This window comes from Anser anser (genome assembly GCF_964211835.1).
Source record: "Anser anser genome assembly, chromosome: Z".
Lineage (NCBI taxonomy): Eukaryota > Metazoa > Chordata > Aves > Anseriformes > Anatidae > Anser > Anser anser.
The window spans coordinates 54366696-54376140 of NC_139723.1; positions in this window are offsets into that span (position 1 = coordinate 54366696).

Below are 9445 nucleotides of genomic sequence, written 5' to 3' on the forward strand. Positions count from 1 at the left end.
CTATCCTATCCTATCCTATCCTATCCTATCCTATCCTATCCTATCCTATCCTATCCTATCCTACCCTATTGTAAATTTAGCTGTTTGATTCAGGTGGAAGCATAGTCATGAGCCAAACCTGAGAAGCTCTGAATACTACCAACAGGGCACTGTCTTAATTCTTGAACAAATTAAAAAGGGGAATGGGGGGGGGGGGGGGGGGGAGGGGGGAGGGTCAAAAGCACAAGTCCCATTGTGCTGGAACAATTTGGTATTCACCGTCAGATGACAACAAAACTCTAAAATCTCCATTCTCTTCTTAAATCATTTTTGTTTGTATATTTGTGAGGCGTTGCCAAATCTGGTAGCTTGACAGCTGCAAGTCTGCTGCAGTTTCATGTTTGCAAGTACAGCCAGTAGCAAAGATAAGCATATGTCCCTAAGGCACCCACTCACACATTACACTTTAAATGTATTTACATACATAAATCTATATAAGTAACAGACATATAAGGCCACTGTAGTTAATAAAGAAAGAAAACAGACTCACAGACATGAACAGTACTAACAACCTGATCTCCTTTCTGGATGATCAGGGTGAAAGCTCATTAGTGACTGTATATGTTTATATAGAGAGATGTGTATATGTACGTATGTGCATGTAGGTATTTGTACAGATATTCCATGTGTAAATGGCGTACATATATGTGTATATAAATGCTTAAAGAATCATAGAATCATTAAGGTTGGAAAAGACAACCAGGATCAGCTGGTCCAACCATCACCCTACTACTGATGTCACCCATTAAATCATGTTCCTAAGTACCATGATCAACCTTTCCTTGAACACTCCCAGGGACGGTGATGCCACCACCTCCCTGGGCAACCCGTTCCAATGCCTGATTACTCTTCCTGAGAAGAAATGTCTCCTAATTTCCAACCTAAACCACCCCTGGTGCAATTTGAGGCCATTTCCTCTAGTCCTATCGCTAGTTATCTGTGAGCAGAGGCCGACCCCCAGCTCCCCACACCTTCCTTTCAGGTAGTTCTAGAGCGCAATAAGGTCTCCTCTTCTCCAAACTAAACAACCCCAGTTCCCTCAGCCACTCCTCATAGGACTTCTTATCCAGGCTCTTCACAAGTTTCGTAGCTCTACTTTGGACTGCCTCCAGGGCCTTGATGTCCTTCTTGTAGTGAGGGGCCCAAAGCTGAACATAGTACTCGAGGTGGTACTGGGTGGTACTAAGGATTAGGTTTGTACACTGATAACTCAGTTGGAAGTTGCTTTATTTTTCTTCTATGTAGCCAGAAAACTAGAAGTCCAAGGCAAAGTTATCCCCAAGCACATTTACCTCAGCAAAACTGATACCAGAGTACTACCCCAAAGTGCAAAATTTGCCTTCCTCCATGGCAAGTTTAAGGCTTTCTTTCAAACAGTCTGGCTAGCTAAAGGATTTTTTCAGATGCAGGAAAATGCTACAAAGGGGAATTACAACTTGTACGTAGTGTCTTAAATCTGACAATGAATAGATGCTAAAAGAGAATAAATTTGTTCTGCAGAGGTTTAATCTGATATCATCGTGATACTGTGCAAAACAGTCTTCTAAAGAACAGGGAGATGAGATGGCTGAAAGCTATAAAATAACATAAGATGATTAATGTCTTTACAGTCCTAAGTGGGTAATAGACCCAGCAGGGAAACACCATAAAAGTACAGTACAAGGTTCAGTTACTGATTAGACGCCAGTAAACAGGGAGGTATGTTTTCATATGATAGGAAGTTATTATGGGAGATGATTTTATTTAATTTCATTTTATGGTTTTTTTTAAACATTCCATAGGCAATAAAGCAGGTATTATTACAGAAGAGACTTTACACTGCTCTGATCTGATAGATAAATATGTGTTTGAGTCAATGTATTTTAGGTATTTTAAAGCATATATTCTTTTTCTGATTATATTTTTCATAGGTAGAATTGTAATTATTTTCTCTCTACATGAAATGCTCTTTAGATACTCATCCTACGGGTATGAAGCTATCTCTGCCAGCTAACTCCCAAGCTCCTCTAGACATTGGTGCATTGTCGGAAATAATACTATTTGTGTTACCATGATAAGCACCATGTTTTCTTCAAACCAGGCAAGTATCTCAGCTCATTTAATTTTAGCATTGAGGGTATACTATATGCAAAATGGTAAAGTTAAGAATTCTGAGTGATCCAAACCTTAAATAGGATTTAAATCAATCTACTTTTAAATATACCATAAAGAAATGGATTTTAATTTAAACTTTTGTTGTTTATTCAATTTCTTTGGGCCAGCGAACAACGATAAAAAACATAATTAACACAGAGTAGAATACTGTAAATAAAGTTATCTAACATAACAAGATGGCATAAGATGTTTCAGGAAGAATTTTGCTCTTCTTCCAGCTTATCCTCTATTTGGTTTATTAATTTAATTTATATGGTGCATATCACAACTTCATTTTTATATCTATAAATGAGTCTTAAATGCTGCAAAGCAGAATGAAGAGCAGTTTCACAATATTATCTAGTCTCTTACATTGGCTTGTGGAAACACAGCTTCCGTATAATAAACTGCTTTTAAAGGAAAAATAAATCCCCTGTCAGTGTCCGGCTCTCTATAAAATAAGAGATGTAATGATCAAGTGCTTACATAATTATATTGATTTTTCTTATTAGCATTAATCATCAGATATATATGTGATCATTGCTTTCCTTACACTGATGCTTCACAAAAGCAGGAATACCTAAAAATACAAATTTTGTACCTTGTTAACCATCATGGCTTTGTGGATTCTTGAGTGTTAAAGTGTGATTGATGTTTTCACTTGGCACAGATAAAAAAATCTTTCATTATATTTTTCAGAAGTAGCAGAAATGTAATAATAGCAGAGTATCTGTCCCATTCAGGAAAAGACAGAAATGAATTATTTATATTTTCTTAACAAATAGTAGGAAGTAGTGGTGTGTAATATGTTTCTTTCTGCTTGAAAAGAAAGAGGTCTGTTACCAGGACAACATCAAGTTCTGTTCTGCATGGAACAGTGAAGAATTCTCTGGATGAGGAACTATGGGGCAAAGCTGTTTGTTTGTAATCTGTTTCCAGCTAAACACTTTACTATGAATCAGTCCCTGTCTTTAGGGCTACAAAAAAAAAAAAAAAAAAAAAGTGAGTACTTCCTGAGGTTATGCTTATAGAGTTTATTAATTCTTTCTACAGAAAGACAGTTTTGAAAAACCAATACTATTTTTTTTTTTCTGCACCTTTACACACTTCTGAAAATCAACTACAAATTTAAGCTTTGAAAAGATCTGAAAGATTTGATGAACTTCTCCTTAGCTGCTACTTAGTTATTCAGGAGTCATTGTGCCAGAATTGCAATACAACTTGTTCTTAAGTCCAAACAAGAGCCCAAAATGTTCAAAGTAAATTATCCCAGACTCCTGTGATTCAATTAGTTTGTTAAATTAAATATGAAAAAATTGTACTCAAAGTAAATAGCAAATGGAGACTTTTAATATTTGTAGAAATTAACAAATTTTTGTGGATTGCTTATTGTAACTGTGGACAAATCTGGAAGATGCATATACAAAAGATTTTCCTGGCTATTTTGTGTGTGTACGAAAGAGTATTTGGAAAAATATGATCTCCTCTGAGCCACAAAATATATATATATATATATATAATATATATATATATATTTTTTACCTTTACAGATGGTTGGACTTGAGGCAAATTAATTCATTATTTCTTTGGTAGATCTGAAGATATCTGAAGTTTAGTTTTAAAGTTACGTACAGTTATCTAAGATATCTGAAGTTTAGTTTTAAAGTTACATACAGTTATCTAGGAGATAAAATATCTTTCTGTAGTCTCACCTAAGACACAAGATGGCCCATAATAAGAAAGAAATAGAAATATTTTCTCAATATATTTCCAAACTTGCCATCACAGAAATAGCATATCAGTTTTTCAAAGGTAGGAATGAGCACAGTCAATGTTCTTGTGGTGATCTGCATGAACAGATCTTATCTTTTTTGTTTCTAATAAACTTAAAAGGAAAACATTTCATTCAGACCCCAAACCAGAAGCAATAAATTCAGATCATGCCAGTTACTTTTACTGTTAAAGCAATTCTAAAACTTCAATGATAGGAGCAATTGCAGAAAAGTAAGATATATAAGAAAGTGTGTGTGAGCAGTAGAATAATTTTTGTGTGGGTTTTGTCCTAATTTTAATTTCTGTCCCTTCTACCCTCCTCTGATTATTTTCTGTTATCACCCTTCAGACTTCATCTATTTTTAACTCCAGTCTCCTACCATCACTTTTCCATGGTCTCTTCCTTCCCTTGTTCTACTCATTGCAAAATAAAAGCAGAGTCATGAAAAGGTACTAAAAAAATGTTGCCCTACATTTCATTTCAGTTTGAACTCTTTAAAGGTTAACTAAGGTAGAGGGGAAAAGTCAGTAAAATGAAAATCTAAATATGGAAGAAAAGAAAGCCATTAAAATTCAGAAGTAAAAGAAAGTATAGGTGGGTTACGGAAGGAATCATTAATTTATGGAAGAAAAGTTTAAACATCTTATTACGTCATCACACCTACATGCCCAGAGTTAAAGGGATGATCACATAGAGTCAATCGCTTCATGGCTATTAATTAAACTGGTGGATGTAAAAGCCAGTACTTTTTCCTGCATTTTTACATTTAAAATAATGATTTCGGCATAATCTGTTCAGCATGAGCAGGGCATTATTCACTGATACCACCAGTAATACCAAAGATAAGCTACTAAGATGTTCTCACCAGGGAGAAATTTAAGGAGGCAAAACCAGTTTTTACCAGCTTGAGCCGCAGCTGATTTCTCCCTTCTCCACCACTAATAATAATAATAATAATAATAATAATAATAATAATAATAATAATAATAATAATAATATAGTAATAATTCTTCTCTTGTTTGTTTTTTTGTCATTAAACCAAACACAATTTCTACTGGAAAAAAGGATAAAAGAAGTTTGGGTTTTAATGCCAGCATCATGTAAAAGGAAATGGCTCATTGTAATGCATATAGTCTTCCACAGGCTGAATGTACCTGAAAAGAGGCTCCACTCCACTGCTGTGGAGCTGGTGGTTATGGTTGAAAAGTAGGTGCAGAAGGATGGCTACAGACTGGGAAAAACAAAAGCAGTGTAATTAAGACAGAGAGAGAGATTCAGGAAATCTTTACTTGTGGAGCTGGCATTTTGACCTACCCAAATCTTGAAAGCTCTGCATTATACTGCTAATGACAAAGTAAATCATAATTTTAGACAGTCATATTCAAAGGTTGGCTTAGATCTTGAAATGGCTCACTTTCATATCCACTCACAGCATGCAGATATGAGGTTGTCTTTTAATCATGTTAATACAGCTTCATTGAGTGTCCAGGCCAAGAATACCTTAATTTTTGTCCTTCAGCTTACCATTGGTGCTTAGTACAGTTTTGACAGGCAAGATTCATCAGCACAGAGACAAACACTTACCAGAGCCTGAGATGTTGATCTGTTGATCGTTTCTGTTGAGCAGAAACGATTGGAAGAAAGCTGGGAGTCATCAGTATCACTTAGGACTGTTTGCCATATAAATGGTTATTGACTTTGTTGTAAGACATGGCTAAAGCAAAAAATATGATACGAGTATCTTGATACTCGGATCTTACCAGAGATGTACGAATATAACTGCCAAAGTCGTATTTGGGAAATCCAGACACAGTTTACAAAATGGCTTTTTCCTGAATACTTAGTTTTGTATTAAAAGTTCTGATGGACGATTTTTCATTAAAAATCCTCTTTAACTTCCCTTTACAGGAGCTTCAGTCAATCCTTTTGGGTAATATCCTTTTGTTATGTTAAAGGGGAACTTATCAGATTCAAACAATTACCTGTTTCAGAGCCCTGCTATGGGCTTTAACTGAGACAATTTCACAGATTTGAACCAATTTAATAAGGTGACAGATATAACAGATTCAGAATTTTCATTGATAAATAAACACTGCAATACAGCTAATATATGATATTAGGCTAGCAAAATTTCTAGTATTTCTAATGTTAATTTCTAACTTCTAAAATTTCAAATATTTCTAATGCAGGCCAAGATGACATTGGCCTTCTTGGCCAGTGTGCACAGGTGGCTAAGAAGGCCAATGGCATCCTGGCCTGTATTAGAAATAGTGTAGCCAGCAGGAGCAGGGAGGTGATCGTTCCCCTGTACTCAGCTCTGGTGAGGCTGCACCTCAAGTACTGTATTCAGTGTTGGGCCCCTCACTACAAGAAAGACATCGAGTCCCTGGAACATGCCAGAAAAGGGCAATAAAACTAGTGAGGAGTCTGGAGCACAAGTCTTATGAAGAATGGCTGAGGGAGCTGGGATTGTTTAGTCTGGAGAAGGGGAGGCTCAGGGGAGACCTCATTGTACTCTACAACTTCCTGAAGGGAGGTTGTGATGAGGAGGGTGTCATCCTCTTCTCCCAGATAACTAATGATAGGACTCGAGGAAACGGTCACAAGTTGCACCTGGGAAGATTTAGATTAGATATCAGGAAAAACTTTTTCTCTCAAAGAGTGGTCAGGCACTGCAATCGCCTGCCTGAGTCACCATCCCTGTAGGTGTTCAAGAACTACCTGGAAGAGGTGCTACAAGATATGATTTAGTAGCTTAGTATGTAGTATTGGTGATAGGAGGACAGCTGGACTAGATGATCTTGTAGGTCTTTTCCAACCTTGTGTTTCCATGAATCTATGATTCTATGAAAATGCTATCCTGGGTATTCCCTAAATCCTAAAAACTTTTATATCCAAACCTTATCTGTTTCCTCCCTGAGGTGACATGATTTGGGTAACGCATGATTTGGGTAAAGAATTGAGTACTGTAATCATATATATTTACCATGTACTTGACATTATCCACCCTGTGACTATAGTCACTCAATTTGAAATCCGAATCATGCTTGTATAAAGGGATAACAATTATGTATGAATTTTTCTTCCTCCCCACCTAGACACAGCTCTAATTCAGTCCATCCATACACCCTGAGCACTTGACAAATCAACACCCAGGTTAGCACAGATTTGATGTAATCTAATAATATACAAAACATAATAATTACAATGACAACTGTCAGTGTAGATTAGAGTAAAGAATCAAGCCATCCTGACAGTGGAAATCTTAATCCATGCAAAAGTTCGTTCAAATATCCTCCTTCTGTTCTTTCTCTAGCGGCACTACTCACTTTTGCCACATGCCTCATGCTGTCTGGTTGTTCATTAAGTAACACAAGACCTTAATTTTTCAGTACATTTGGTATATGGTACAATAAGTGTCATTGACCAAGTTGAATTGCACTAGACAGTACTTCAGTCTGCCTGGTGAGGTTATACAACATTATTCAGTTCTGGAATGCTGTGACTTGAGGCATGAAAATTGATTCCAGTGCCCATCCAACTATAATCCCTCTCTTGGGGTATTGCCAAGATTCTTTCAATTCCCTTTTGACATGTCCCCATAGAGCTGGCTCAAGGGATTGTTCTCTACAGAGGGGACGAAATGTTAACAGCCACAATGCATATTGGTGTGGCTTCACTGACCTCCCACAGGTAAGTCTGTAGTCCATGTTTCATCACTACTAACCTACACAGTGTGTCACATAGAAGGTATAGTGCGTTCTGAATAAATTATATCAGACCAGATTAGTCAGATGAGACCAAGTGTCTTTAGTTGAGGTGATATAGTTATGGCAAATACAATCTATTCTGAGAGGTTGTGCTACTAGGCCTAATCGCTGAATTTCAGCCTCTTGACTGCTGCAATTATAAACTTTAGTACAATTCCAATTATAATGTTCTGGGCAATCTGAACAAGAAATATTAAAGCTTGCGTATCAGATACCAAACTGTATGGGATTGTCCAGTAACCCAGTGGTCCCATCCCAATTAATACATCAGTCAGTAGTTTGCATGTAATACCAGCCATCATGCTGTGATGCTCCTCAAACCCTAGGAATATGTATTCTTCATGGTGTGTTCCGTTCTGCATCCAGAAAGAAAATAGATCATCACAGCTGTTTCACCACCAACCTTAAGCTTTAGTGGTGGCCTAATGATATTGAAATTATCTATGGTTCCATTCTTCTTAAGAGTCCACTACAGGACATATTTCCCTTCCTCAGTGTGCCATGTTAGGTTGGTATATTTTTGTATTTTCCACATAGCCTCCCAAGTTTTGGTCAGTCCCATAGTCAATATTCCCAAAGTTACTGGTGAACTGGAAGACTGTGGAAGGGGTAGGTATGCTGTAATTTGACTAACATTATGCATTTGCCTGAAAGCTTGAATTAGGTGCAATATGAGATTTTGAGTCTCCGGTTTTCCAAGAAAGGCTGCTATTAATACGACTATTATAATCCACATAGCTGTACCCATGTTAAAAATTTGATTTCTAAATTATTATCACTATCAAGAACACATAACTCCAACCATAAATACTAACAGCCCTTGAGTGCACTCCAGCTTGGTGTAATATAACCTGTTGTCCTATGTGCAGTTTCTTAGCATTGGTAGTCTTGTAAAATATAAAAGAGAAGATGCTGGGTTGTATACAACCAACAGCTGTTAAGCTAAAAGGTAGGTATTATCCATCTAGTACTGACTCAGCAGAGGTTTTCAGAGTAATCTTTTGCTTCCCAAGCATAAAGGTGCTTTGGGATTGTTAGCACCATTGACACTGTCCCACTGTGAGGCATTTTAACCAGGACTGGTTGCCCTGCATAGTTGTGTGAGGTTGCTTACTTGCTGATTGAACTGTGAAGTGAGAGTGTCTGACCAATTATGTCTCCTATTCCTAGCAATTCCTTCCAGCTGTCAGTTTGCCTGACAGGGGCTCTATTTACCTGCCAGCCATTGGCTGCCCAGTGGCCAGTCCTCTCTGTGGCTCCTTTATAAACTGCATATGAATTGGTTTAGATATGACTGGCAGCATGTTGTGCAGCTAGTAAGATTGCTCTGAGTTCCCACCCTTGAATGGTCCCTTTACCTGTTTCATCTAATCTTTGTCCTGTGCATACTTCTAAAGCCATGGACTTATATTTCCACTCATGATTTTGCCTATAAGATGATGCATCAGTGAATCATACCCCCTTAAGGTCACTGCCTGCCCTCAGCGGAGGTGCCCCTGAATGGGAGATGGTTTGCTTGGTGGGGTTTGGAATAGTAAAGTAAATATACTGTTTATAACTTTCTGCAGTTTAGATACCTGAATGTTGCCTTTCATAATACGTATAATTTCATTGATAACTTCCATATAGGCATACCACTTATGGATGGTGTGTTTCTGGGCAACACCTGCAGGTGGTACCATACCCTTGCAAACTATATCTAGCAGACAGAAAGGACCCTGAATAATCA